General features: G+C 44.7%; 1 pseudogene across 1 annotated transcript in view; it reads left to right on the top strand.

Annotated features, from left to right (window-relative positions):
* Positions 1-1,692: 1,692 nt before the first annotated feature.
* LOC147464018 (protein NDH-DEPENDENT CYCLIC ELECTRON FLOW 5-like) overlaps positions 1,693-14,541 on the top strand; it is a 29,912-nt pseudogene continuing 17,063 nt past the window's right edge. The window contains exon 1 of the transcript XR_015185557.1: positions 1,693-2,251. The product of XR_015185557.1 is annotated as a protein NDH-DEPENDENT CYCLIC ELECTRON FLOW 5-like (transcript). The remainder of the gene's footprint in view (positions 2,252-14,541) is intronic.

Below are 14,541 nucleotides of genomic sequence, written 5' to 3'. Positions count from 1 at the left end.
GCCATCGATCACTCCATGCCTGGCATGCAAGAAATCATCTATTGGACACTTGCGTGTCTTTGTTTACTTGGCTTATGCTTTGGTGATCAGGAACAATGCTAAAAATTGGATGATAAGGCTTGGAAATGTATTTTTGTTGGTTATAGTCCAGAAAGCAAAAGTTACAGGTTATATCATTCACAAACAAAGCATAACGTGATTAGTTGAAATCTATTTTTTGTGGACAATGCAGTTCAATCGTTGTTAGCATGTACCAAGGAGACATATATGAGCTCACAAAATGCATACCATACGTTGTTGCATCTATTCAATGGTGGAGTATGAATATAAGTCCTAATGAAGCACATGTGGAGCTATGTAGGTTGTAAATGATGTTACAAATCAGCCAGTTTTCAATGCATATTTACAAGATGTAATTGATGATGATAGGGATAAAAATGAGTAGGCTAGAGGGAGGAAGAACCTGTCATTTGACGAAGCACAAAAAATGGAAAATTGGTTGGATGCAATGCAATTTGAGTATGATGCTATTGTGAAGAATGGCACATGGTCTTTGTGTGACTTACCCCTAGCAAAAAAGCCATTGCTATAAGTGGATCTTTAAGTAAAAAAGTAAGCATGATGGTAGTGTTGATCACTATAAGGCTAAATCATGACAAAAGGGTGTGCTCAAGGGAGCATTGATTTTGATGAGACTTTTTGCTCACTTGTCGTATGACAACCATTAGTAGCATTTGAGCATTGGCGGTCATAATGGTTGAAATGTACACAAATAGACATAAAGACTACATTTTTGAATGATGATTTGCATGAGGAAGTGCAAGTAGCATAGCCTCGAGGTTTTGTTCAAAAAGGAACAAAACAAGGTGTGCATGCTTAAGAAAGTTTTGTATGGCTCAAAGCAAGCTCCACATGCTTGGTATAAAAAGAGTCATTCTTACTTGGCTATACATGGTTTTTAGAATAGTCCAACTCAAAAAACTTTGGGTCTCAAGTGTTCCGCGGTGATGCATTTCTAATCATTGTGCTGCTCTCACTAATCCATCCTAATCTATCAATAATAACTTGTAAGTTTACTCAATTTTTTATAACTTGTCTTTGCAATAAGTTTACTCAATTTTCATAACTATGATTTTCAAGAAACACATCAATACCTTGATTTTGAAATTAAATTGCTCATTTACACACCATCACTTTGGTTGTCTATTCTAAAAATTAGATTCACTTTTCAAAAAGCTTGGTGAGCATTATTATGTGCATGTTGAATTCTTCTCGCTATAAATTGTTTTGCGGTGCTCCAAAGTCGATGAGACGTTAGCTTGGCCTAGGACCAAAGTCAAAAAAGTATATTTTTCTTGGTTCTGGCGAATCATCAACCAAGATTGTCACAGACGAGAGTGCCAATCAAGCTTATGATTAGAGGCTATTCTAGAAGATGCCTTTGACACTCAAGCTCTACTAGACTACTGGGGCTTTTGAAAAGACTCAGACTCAATGTTGGGTAATTTCAAAGCTAAACTTTAATATTTTTAGCTTAATTTTTCACTGAGCACTCCGAGCACGGAGCTCAATTTTTTGTCCACCATACTGACATAAGATCCACTCTGCAAAGTTTTCTTGCTAAGAATATGAACCAATTACACTCTGCCTTTCTTGTACAACGTTTTGGTGATCAGATACTTTGAAGCTTGCATGGAGGCAATGGCGTCCTCGTTAAAGCCGCCTGCCTGCTCGTTTGTGAAGGTTACTCGAAGATTAGAAAGCAGACAGAGCAAGCTCTATGCAAAATCATTATGCATCAGCCTTTTGGTCTTCAGTCAAGGCCAAGCAGGATATGTTTACAGGTCGATTGCTCCGCAAGGGGCTCGAAGAGGTGAAGCCACTTCAAGCTCAAAGTTGCAGGACAAATTTGGCTCAGAGAATCTGCAATTTTCGGATGTTGCTGGTAGGACTGTGGCAGAGCTCAAATGGCATCAGGTACCTCAGTACGCCTACTATTGGCAGAGGCACGGATCACATCTTACAGCTGCCGCCTTTGGCATGGTAGCTGCGAAGAAATGTTGTATACTGATGTGTCAGAAAGCTCCGTCAACGGCATTGATAGAAGTGTACATGGGGTACTCCTCAGCAGTTTTTTGTAACTGGTGGCATGGCTCCCTCTTTAGCTCACTCTCTTGATCCTCACATTAGCCTTTGCAATAACAATTGGTCAGTACAGTCGGTGGCAGTCGATCCAAAGGAGCACGTTCAGGTGTACATTGTGTATGAGAGAGAGAGAGAGAGAGAGAGAGAAGAGAGAGAGAGAGAGAGAGATATTTTTATCGTCTATATGAGGCAAAGTCGGCCTATTAGTCAAATCAAGTATATATGTGTGTGTCCTCCATCTATCGGGAAAGACAAAACAGTCCAAACTGGTCCCTGGTGTATGATGGGATCTATGTGGATGGGGATGGAGCTAGTACTAGGGATATGTGCATGTCTATATGCTTGAGGGTAGTGCATTAATGTAGATGCATCAAGCTGGCTAGCTCCATCCTGTGCTAATAGGGGATATAAAATGTGGTAGATGTCAGCCATCATCTGGGCTTGTCTCTCCGTAGCAGCTGGACGAGAGAGAGAGAGAGAGAGAGAGAGAGAGAGAGAGAGAGAGAGAGAGAGAGAGAGAGAGAGAGAGAGAGAATGAATATTCTATCGATATACCAAAAGGCCAATGACACCAAAACTTACTACCATCATTTGAATGGTACAACCGTGTATAGTAAATAACCGATAAATACATTCTGTATTATACTTGAACTATTTGCCTGTCCCCGAAAATACATATTAAACACTTTTTATTGTTCCTGTCACAAAGTGATGATGTGGCATATCCAACTGGAAAGGAATGGCCAAGGGGACAAGAGAAATTGAACCTAGAAGATGGCCGATGGAGCCTAAGGGGTTAGAGTTTTAAAAGAGAAAAACCTCTTGCAACTTAAATGTCAGGTGCAGCGGAATTGAAATGATGAAGATCTAGGTTTTACACCTCCACCTATCTTTTACTTCTTTTGCTTGCGTTAGTGATTGCTTTTAGCTAGAATGATGTTTCCTTCCTCTTTCCCTGAAGAGAGAGAGAGAGAGAGAGAGAGAGAGAGAGAGAGAGAGAGAGAGAGAGAGACCCACTTGGGTCCCAACCAACCCTCTTAAGGGCCCCCCACACGGCTGTCAATGTGGTATTTGCTTTAGATTGCGTAAATGGAATGTACACACATGCATACCTCAAGTGCAGACTCTACTGACTCGAATGGAGAATGTCGCCTCAGTAACTCTTCAAGATGAAGCACCTCCGGGGTTGATTTGGTGCACCTTTCGATCCGTCTCGATGTAGAATTGCTGATGGCCACCAAGGGGTAGATCTGGGGCTGATTTGTGCTCCCGATGTGACAGAAATGAAGGGCTGAAAACGCAGATCTTGACGATGCCGATGATGGACAGCAATGGAAGCACTCGATGCCGGCGAGGAAATGGCCGAGGAGAGGCTCGATGGGCTGCCGAAGTACCGGACTGCAACGGAGAGGCTAGCGAATGTAGATCCGAGCCGGTTCCGTAGTCCATCGTGCATCAGGCGCAGTTCCGTCTTCATGGCTCTGGCTTATGGGGCATAAGCCATGAAGAACCCAAGATCACTTGCAAGAGAAGGATCAAAGATTTTTGTTTTGAGCCACTGTTTTTCTTAGAGGCAGTGCCATGAAGTGGTGGATATCTATAGCTACCAAGCCGCACACTTCAAGGACTTGGCAAGCTTCAAGAAAACTTTTGGCCGAAGTTACATGCCTTCAAACATTTTCCTTCGGAGTGCAGCTTCTAGCAGAGTGGGGTAGCCTGAAATGCTTGCCACGAAAACCCTAGCAGATTACAACTTGAAATTTCTTGACATCTCTCAGCAGGTGCTCTTCTCAAGCCGATAACCTTGGAGGCCTAGTGTGATTGCTATATCTTGGGACTATCATCACCGCTACAAGAACATTGTCTGATCAAGCTAGTTTCGATCATTCAAGAGCTTTTGGACCATGCTGCGGTTGGTGTCACAAGACGGGCACCACGTGCCAATAGAAAAGAGCAGACTGAACAGACTTTTAGCACTTCAATAACAACTGAACTGAAAGAGAGACGACACGCGACACGGAGTGGCGAAATTCCACCCCAGAGAGTATTGGCCCCAAACCTTGGCGCCCCTTTCGGTATTTCTTTATATTGCATCATCAAAGTACAAGCCGTACTCCAGACTCTGCACCTTCTCCAGGAAGCATGCAAGAGAATGAGCCCTAACCTCATATTTAAAGGCCCTAGGCCCAAAAGCAGTTTATAGTAAAAAGCCTTCAAACTCAAAAGCATCTGGTCCAAAAGCAAAGCCAAAAAGAGCGTAAATCACGGAAATCCGTACAGCCTGGCACGTCATCAGCTAGCGCAAAACGCGGAAATCCGTACAGCTTGCCACGTCATCATGCCAGCGCAATCTTCAAAAATATGCCACGTCATCAATTTTTGCGTGTATGTGTGTGCAGGTCCTGCTTTATTTTAATCCTGTCACTTGGGGCTCCATCGAATGGCGTCCCCATAAGTCGGTAGGACTTCTTCTGTTACTTGTTCTTCTTAGGGTTTAGGCCCCTCGGCGGTAGCTCCGTTCTTCAGTAGGTCGACACCTCAGCAGTTTGTTACAGTTGGCTATAAATTTAGGAAGAAACCTTGTCACGTGACACATCCAACCCTATGTGTCCGTGGACAAGCTACAGCATAGCAAGGTTCAGTTCAGTCCAGTCAGTCTAGATTAGCGAGTGATCTGGCACTTTTGTGAGTTTGTTCGCAGACCGTGCATGTCCAGTCACTTAGTGTAGATGCATATCCTCTGGTTGCACACAGCATGATCATAAGCATTCCCATCAGAATCCGTTAGAATCCTTCAGGGGAATTTTCTAGTGATTTTAGCCTATTTTACCTATTTTTGACATTTTTCACTTATTATTTTTAAGTGACTTTTGTTGGAAAGTAGGTAGGGCAAATCGAGTAAGTTTGTATATAAGCAAACCTAGACTAGCACTTTCTGGCAAAAGAGGCAGCAGGAGCACACGCTCAACAGGCAACTTCTCAGCAGAACCCCAAGCCTAGCGTTTTTGCTCCACAGCAACCACCTAGTGTTTTGGACCGGATCAGCCAGCGTTTTTGCACTTCCAGATCCCTGGCGATAGAAGACTCAACAAGAGACCTAGCGTTTTGCAGTTGCAGGCCATCCGGTGACAGCAGAGCCATTTTCAGCCCTAGCATTTTTTATTTGTAGATCAGCCCCAGCGTTTTGCAGATTTACTGCGACGGAACATCAAGAACCATAAGCGTTTTCAGTTTTTAGCCCTTAGACACCGCAGATCAAGTCCCGAACCTCGCAGATCTCACCTTCCCGCATCAGTTCCTTGCCGCACGGTCAGTTTCCGCAAGGTTTACAGTGTCAGCCCGGAAAATGCAGATTTCAGCATCTGCGTTTTCACAACGTCGTTGTTGCATCGTCGCCATCGACATCATCACCAACATAGAGTCAGAATTCAACAGATAGAAGATTTGCAGATTTCAGCCCTTAGCGTTTTCAGATTTCAGCCCGTCTCGTCGTCGTCCTCATCGTCGGCAAGTCCAAGCATTGTAGAGATTTGTGCAATCATAAGTAGACCGCTCTCGCCATAGAGAGTGGGGCCTTCGGAGGAGGGTTTTACAATCCCTAGTGTCGTATTTCTCTTCGCTCTCTATCTCTCAGTCTCATACACTTTCACGCACAGTGTCCATTCACTTTGTTTGTGATCATTGCACTCTCTCACTAAAGGAACGGAAGGCTCTCCTTCCGTAAGTAAAAGGAATCTATAAGCACAGTTCGGAGCACTCATATTGAGCAAAGTTCAAACATTCATTCCGCTATACCTAACATTGGTATCAGAGCTTTGACAGTGTTATGTATCACTCAAGGAAAGAACCACAAGAATCACAAGAATTTTTTTTTTGCTTGTTGCGGTCGCACGAACCCAAGTTCGCTTGGGCGTGTCGATTCCTAATCGTGTTTTTGAAGAGTGACAAGAATCCCAAGAAAGAAGGGCTTGTCCAGCCTCCCCTTGTGCCTCTTTTCACTCATCGAGAGCGGACCGTGCACTTAGCGGCCGGCCAATCGATATAAGGTTGGAAAAAGCAACCTTGGTGTGAGCGCAAGGCCGCCAAGGGGTGCGCCCCGCGGAAAAGAGCAGAACTCGGGTGAAGAGAAGATCCTTCTCTAACACAGATTGCATGCGAAAGAAGCACCCAAGAACCTCAAGAACCGCAAGAACCTCAAGACACTCAAGCACCCAAGCACCCAAGACTCCCAAGAACCCAAGTTCCCCGTGAACTTAAGAACCCAAGACCACAAGAACCCACAAGAACCCAAGACTTCAGTGGATGGTCATCACTCGAAGCGGAATGGATACTTCGCTGGAGGTGATGAGCATGAAGAGGCGAAGAAGAATTTTTTCCCTCTAGGAGGGTTGTTTCCGACCCTCCCTCTTCCCCATCTACACCAAGGATTGCACTAACTCCTATGGAGGAGTTGGAGCAGATGTTTATGGACAGGAAGTTAGAACGTGAAGCAAGAAGAGCAGAAAGAAAAGCAGAAATGAAGCGCGAACACGAAGAAAGAATGGCAGCCATAGCGCGTGAGCGCGAGCAAGCACGCTTGGAAGCCAAAGTAAGCAAACCAAATTGGATCGTGAGTGCGACGGAAGACAAGCAGAAAACAAAGAAAGACAAGCCGAATTTGATCGCGAGAAGAAAGCAAGAAAGGCAACGAATGACCGACACATGGAAGAGATGTTGCGACTATTTTCTCAAGTGCAGGCGCACTTTGCACAGAATCAGGAGAAGGAGACTCTCTCAGTCTCTTCTTCTCCAAACCATGACACACATGATTTGCATGATGATGATTTGAATGACAATGATAAGCATGATGATTTGGATGACAATGACAAGCATGATGATTTGCATGAAGATGATGTGATTGTTCACAAGGATGATGTGTTAGTTGATACTGTTTCTAGCGAAGCTAACCTCGTTGCAAATTCGATCAGTCACGAAGAACCGATCTTGGCTCTCGAGCCTAGGTCCAAAGAACCCTCACAGGAAGTACTATGTGTTCGCATGATTGGTCAACATGCATTGTTCGAGTGTTTCATTCGCGATCGTTTCCTATATTTTCGTCAGCATCTTTATGTGATCCCTTTTCCTAGGTATGACATATTGTATGTTGAGCACGTTTCACTCATGGATGAGCAAGGATGTATGCAGATTTTTCATGAAAAGCTGAAACGTATGTATGTAAGGAAGTCACATTCCATGTCTCTTCCTTGGCATGACACATTCATAGAAAGAGCACATAAAAGTATGAGCACCAAGCATGGGCATTTCCGTTGTGAATTGCCACAGTTGATTGCTTTAGATCAAAAGAGACAGATTCGATCTCATTGTTTGCGTGTGTGTGGTGAACGGTTTGGCACTCCGTCTATTTGTTTATCTACATTGCATGCACAGTCTTTGAGGAAGACAAGATTTTTTCCACTCACTTTACATGGAATAGGTATGTTCATGGTTTTGTGTTGGAAATGGGTTCAAGAATTTTCAGCCATGGAGATTCTTGAAGAAGAAAGAAGCATGACACTCGACGAAGTTGAAGCATCGAAGGAGCCACAAAAGACTTTGTCGCTTTCGGCGCGGCCCAAAGAAGCAAGCGTTGCAGACCTTTATGAAGTTCAAGTACCGCATGACCCACACATCAGAGTGGGCTTGCGAAGAGTCTCTTCCAGGATTCCGAATACTATTGGCAATCTCCCTCGATGCCATACAGTTCGGTACCAGTACCTCACTTTGAAAAGGAGGGGATGTCACGTGACACATCCAACCCTGTGTCCGTGGACAAGCTACAACATAGCAAGAGTTCAGTTCAGTCCAGTCAGTCGAGATTAGCAAGTGATCTGGCACTTTTGTGAGTTTGTTCGCGGACTGTGCATGTCCAGTCACTTAGTGTAGATGCATATCCTCTGGTTGCACACAGCATGATCACAAGCATTCCCATCAGAATCCATCGGGGGAAGTGATTTTAGCCTATTTTACCTATTTTTGACATTTTTCACTTATTATTTTTAAGTGACTTTTGTTGGAAAGTAGGTAGGGAAAATCGAGTAAGTTTGTATATAAGCAAACCTAGACTAGCACTTTTTGGAAGAAGAGGCAGCATGAGCACACGCTCAATAGGCAGCTTCTCAGCAGAACCCCAAGTCTAGCGTTTTTGCTCCACAGCAACCACCTAGCGTTTTGGACCAGATCAGCCAGCGTTTTTGCACTTGCAGATCCCTGGCGACAGAAGACTCAACAAGAGACCTAGCGTTTTGCAGTTGCAGGCCATCCGGCGACAACAGAGCCATTTTCAGCCCTAGCGTTTTTTATTTGCAGATCAGTCCCAGCGTTTTGCAGATTTACCGCGACGGAACATCAAGAACCATAAGCATTTTCAGTTTTTAGCCCTTAGACACCGCAGATCAAGTCCCGAACCTCGTAGACCTCACCTTCCCGCAGTAGTTCCTCGCATACAGAAAAAATGAGAATATCATCTAAAAAGATGAACACACATACACCTACCATGTCGCCGAAATGACCTACCATGAGACGATTGAATGTACCCACGGCTCCTGTCAATCAAAAAGGCATAACAATATACTCCCATTGCCCTCGCTCGGTGCGAAAGGCGGTCTTGAAAATGTCGCCTTTGAATACCCGTACTTGATGGTACCCACTTTTGAGATCGACCTTGCTGAAAACCTTTGCCCCATTGAGCCTATCCAAGATATACTCAATGCGAGGCATCGGAAACTTGTTCTTGACGGTCATCTTGTTTAATGCGCTGTAATCAACACACAAACGAGACGAACCTTCCTTCTTGCGAACGAACAAAATAGGGGCAGCAAAGACTTACACTAGGACGTATGAATCCTCTAGCCACCAACTCCGTGAGTTGTCGCTCTAACTCTTCCTCCTGTGACTTGTTCAAACGGTAGGGAGTCTTACTGACCGGCTACGCTCCCTCCATAAGCTCGATGCGGTGGTCCTCCGCCGCTTTGGTGGGAGACGAGGTGGAAGATCATCTGGCAAAAGAGATGTTTAAATTTCGTAAACAACTCCGAATACTTACCTGGAGCCTGAATGCTCTGGGAAATCTGGGGCGGCATATATGAATGCCGCTTGTGCTCCTCGTCGTAATTCACGCTTTACCTGCACATGCGAGATGAGAGGCAAAGAATGCAAGCCCTCCTTAGCACGAATGATGAGGGGGAATCTGTTTTGGCATGCAAAGTGAGAGTTAGAGCCTCCCAATCAACGAGAGGGTTCAGTTCACGAAACCATTTCATGCCTAAAATCATATCACATCCTGAGAGAGGAGACACAAGAAATTTCCTACGAAAAAAGCTTGTTGAACGGTAAACATCACATCAAGGCACTCCTTCGTGATGAGAGAGTCCATACCAGGAGCGAAGCCAGAAACCTCGATAGGAGATTTCTGACTAACCTCTAGGCGGGCTCTCTCAACAAGAGGGGGACATCATGCATACTGCCTGGATCAAACAATATGGTAAAACGCTGTCCTTTTACATGACCATAACACTTCATGAGAGATTCATCAATGTGTGTGTCAGAGTCATGAAAGATGCAGGTTGTGTTGTGATAAGTTTGTGGTAGTTGCGGGTGCCTTTGGTTCTTTAGGTGGGACTGTCTAGGACAGTTTTTCTTAATGTGACCCTTAATGTGACATTGAAAACATCTACCTTCTTTAGCATAAATCACTTGTTCTTCAGCTGTGATGTATCCTCCTATAATTCCTTGTGAAGCTTTTTCATCATGGTGTTGCTTAGGTTTTTGCAGGTGCTTTAGCTTTACCCTTAGATTCATTGTTAAAGTTCTTTTCCGAGGAATTAGAGGAAGAAGGGCTAGAAGATTTACCATTCTTACCGTTCTTTTTGTTCTTACCATTCTGTGTGTTCTGAGACTTCTGCGGGGTTCATTGAGATCTTGTTTTCCTTAGGCTTTCCTTTGTTGTGCTTCATCTCGTGGGCGAGAGCAATTGCTACCGCTTTGTTGAGATCGATGGGATCGAGTACCTCGACATCATACTTGATACTCGTCCAATCCGTAAAAGAAATGCCTCCTTGCGTTTCGCATCTGATTTGCGTAATTGAGTGCCAAGCTGCAAAACACGATTAGAGAAAGACATAACCGGCATACCATTTTGCTTGAGAGCTCGCCAATCGTCCTTCAATCGTGCAAGATACTGAGTGGCATAAACCGCGCCTTGAGCTTGTCTTGGAAATCAACCCAACTAAAAGAGGGGCGTGAGATCGTCGGCTGCCCTAGGTGCGCGGCTAGCTGTGCCTCTTGCCATGCCTGGTACCAATTTATGGCATCAGCGACAAGGTACATAGCTGCCGTCAAAACTTGCTATTGCTTGTTTTCTTAGTTGTCGCAAATAAGCATTAAATTGATGCAACCAAGAATGAATAACAGTAGCATCCATCTTACCGTCATACTAACTGAAAGTCAACTTCTCTGTGACTGGATTGTGTGAATCCGCATCGTGGCTTGTGCCACTTGACGAACTCCCACGATCTTTGGGTGGTTCAGTCTTCGAGCGAGGAGTTGGGCAATAAATTCTTGATTGCGAAGCTCCCTTTGAGCTTTACGCTCGGCCTCCTTTTCTGCTTTTCGTTCATTTCATTCAGCGCGTTCTCGTTTGAGAGCAAGCCGATTTTCTTCTTGTTGTGCGGCAAATCTTGCGTTTCTTTCGTCGCGCTCGCGGTCCTTGGCTGCTTGATCTGTGGTCATTCTTGCAATTTTGTCATCGCGCCACGGTCCTGAGCAAGGCGCTCGCGTTCTCTAAGCAAGGCGCTTGTCTTCCTGTCTATCCATCATGGCCATCATCTGCTTGACCATTGCCTCCATAGGGTCTGGTGTAGATGGCGAAGGGGAGGGTTGGAAAAATCTCCTGGTGGGAGAATCCTTCGTCGCCTCTCTCGTACTCATCACCTGAATGAGAAGTATCCATGCCGCTTCGGGTGACGCCATGCACTATGATCTTGGGGTCTTAAGCTCTCGAGGAACTTGTTCTTGAGGGTCTTGAGGTTCTTGAGGTCCTTGATTCGGAGAATCTGGGTTCTTGAGGATCTTGAGGTTCTTGAGGGGTCTTGAGCTTGCAAATCGGTTGAAAGAAGGATCTTCTCTTCACCCAGTTCTACCCTTTTCTTTCTGCAGGCGCACCCCTTGGCGGCTTGCGCTCACGCCAAGGTTGATTTTTCCCACCTCACAGTCGATTGGCCGGCTGCTAAGTGCACGGTCCGCTCTCAATGAGTGAATAGAGACACAAGGGAGGCTGGACAAGCCCTTCTTTCTTGGGATTCCTGTCACTCTTCAACAAAACAAACGATTAGGAATCGCCATGCCCAAGTGAAACTTGGGTTCGTGCGATCGCAACAAGCAAAAAAATTATTGTGGTTCTTTTCCTTGAGTAATGCAGAACACACTACTAAAGCTCTCATACCAATGTAAGGTGCAGCGATGAATGTTGTATTTTCTCAAGATTAGTGATCTTTATTGCTCGAGGTTCCTTTTAGTTCTTAGGGAAAGAGAGAGCTTTCTGTCTTATGGAGAGTGCTATGATCACCAACAAAGTGAGTGGATATTGTGCGTGCAAGTGAATGAGACTTAGAGAAGAGAGAGAAGAGATACGACACGGAGAGTTGTAAAACCCTCCTCCGAAGGCCCACTCTCGTCGGCGAGAGTGTCTACTTGATTGTCCAAAAACGTACAATGCGAATGCAATGGATTGATGCAATGGGACTATGTCGATGACGACGACGGCGACTTAGGCTGAAATCTGTGACTTTCTTGGTGGCTGAAAATGACTGTTTCTCGCTGTTTAATGGCTAAAAAATGACTGTTTTGTCGGGGTTGAAAAGATGATGAAAAACGCTGCTGTCATCTGCTCTTTAGCTGCGTTTTTGGGGGAAAGTTCCTTGCTGAAAAACGCTGGGACAGCAGAGTTTTTCTTGCTGAAATTGCAGGTTTTCAAGTGCTTAATAACTCCTTACCCGGCATGGTGATCTGCTGCAATTGCTTGATGAAAACGCTGAATTGGCTGAGGTTTGTCTGGCGTTAGTAGTTGCTAAAAACGCTGATCTGACCAAGGCGAAAAACGCTAGCTCTCACTGCTTGCTGGCGATCTCTGCATGGGAGGAAAAACGCTAAGGCAACCAGAGAAATGGGCATCCCAATTGAGGATGATGCGGGGAAATGGGTCTCACAACAAGATGCTTGGAGAGGGTTTTGCTGAGAGAGGGAGGAACACGTGTTGCTTGGTAGCATGCTGTGCTCCTTGCTCATCTGTCAATTTTGTGCTAACTTGGGTTTTGCTTATAAATTAACTTACCCAATTTCCCTACTGAGTACCCAACAAAAGTCACTTAATAAATAAGTGAAAAATGTTAAATATAGGGAAAAATAGGCTAAAGTCATCTGAAAAATCCCCAAACTGACTTTGATGAAACTGATGGAATCTTATGCTTATGCTTTATGCAATCAAGGATATGCATCTACTCTGAAGTGACTCGGCATGCACAGTCTACGATAGACTCACAAAAGTGCCAGATCACTTCTAATCTAACTTGACTGGACTTTGACGAAACCCTGTTTATGGTGTAGCTTTTTGTCCACGGACACATAGGGTTGGGATGTGTCACGTGACACTCGCTGCACGGTCAGTTTCAGCCCGGAAACGTAGATTTTAGCATCTGCGTTTTCAGCGCTTGGTCGTTGCATCGTCGCCCATCGACATCGTCACCAACACAGAGTCAGAATTCAGCAGATAGAAGATTTGCAGATTTCAGCCCTTAGCGTTTTCAGATTTCAGCCTGTCTCGTCGTCGACATCGTCAGCAAGTCAAAGCATTGTAGAGATTTGTGCAATCATAAGTAGACCGCTCTCGCCATAGAGAGTGGGGCCTTTGGAGGAGGGTTTTACAACGTCCCTGGTGTCGTATTTCTCTTCTCTCTCTATCTCTCAGTCTCATACACTTTCACGCACAGTGTCCATTCACTTTGTTTGTGATCATTGCACTCTCTCACTAAAGGAACGGAAGGCTCTCCCTTCCGTAAGTAAAAGGAATCCTTGAGCACAGTTCGGAGCACTCATCTTGAGCAAAGTTCAAACATTCATTCCGCTGCACCTAACAAACCTAGCTCTAATTTTTGGTGCAAGTCTCAAAATGGAAAGCCAGTCGTCTTTTCGAGTTCGATTGGCATTGAGAATGCGTTTTCATTTTGATTTAGCAGTTTTTTGAATTTTGTTTGAGAACTTATTTGGTGATTTTGTTTGAAATAAATGGTATCTATTTTAAACGTGTCTTGGTGATGATTTCAATTGTTCAATGCTTGGTGATTTACTCCCAATTGGAGTAGTGAAAAATGTTGTTTTGGTATTGTCTAAACCTTGGAACGACGCAAAGGGGATGTTTGGGGAGTGTTTCGTTGTATGCTTGATAACCTCGAAATGACGAAGACGGGATGTCTGGGGAGCTTTTGGTTGTATGCTGAAATCTCCAAGCGACACAGGCTGTCAACAGGAGGTGTATTTTTCCTGTTTCCTTCTCTAAATATGTGCTACTTATTTTTTATTTATTTATATTTTTACCTGTTTTCCCGAAACCCTTGAAAAGGTGCAAGTGGACATTGCATGGCCAGTGTGAAACGATTGCGGCCGAACAGGTTTCTCACATCGGGAGTCTAGGTCGGTTAGTTTGGGACTGGTCGGATCTGTTAGCACTGAATTCTGATGAGTATGGAACTCTGTGTGCCCCAAATGAAATCTGGGCCACTTGGAAAGTCACCTACAACTTTATAAGTGAGTGGGAACTAAGGAATTAACTCAAAGGGGCAAATTGGACACTTGGCAGTTGTAGAGCAACCTGCAGGGCACCTCAGCTGGAGGGGGCGCCCAAGAGAGAGAGGGGGCTGATTTTTGTTCATTCAGTGACCTAAAGTGTGTGTGTGAGTAGTGGGTGCAGGTTGACAGCTTTAATGGAAAGCTTGCCTTCTCCTCTGTCTCATGTAGCGCGATGATTTGCTCTCGTGCATCTCTCTCCCCCCTTTGGCACATATGGTAATGCCTCACTAGTTAGGCTACTCAGATGAATATGTATAGTTCTGGGGGTTTATGCGCGTTTGCCAAGGCAAGAGCCTTTTGAACAGGAACCGGATTAGCTAACTAGTAACCCCCCACAGGTATGCACAGTTCCATCGCGAAGATTGCGAGTTTGGAGAGTTCTCTCGCGTGAAAACTCGTCCAATTCACAAGGGAATTGTCCCATTGTGTGCGGGAGCCCTTGGGATACGTGTAGGCCGCTCCGCTAAAAATGATCCAAAATAGAGAATTACAGCCTGCTTGTTTTTCTGCAGGTTTAGG

The sequence above is a fragment of the Adiantum capillus-veneris genome, chromosome 2, assembly GCF_014529385.1.
Source record: "Adiantum capillus-veneris isolate H3 chromosome 2, ASM1452938v2, whole genome shotgun sequence".
In the NCBI taxonomy this organism is placed as follows: Eukaryota; Viridiplantae; Streptophyta; class Polypodiopsida; order Polypodiales; family Pteridaceae; genus Adiantum; species Adiantum capillus-veneris.
This window is presented reverse-complemented; position numbering and strand designations above follow the sequence as displayed.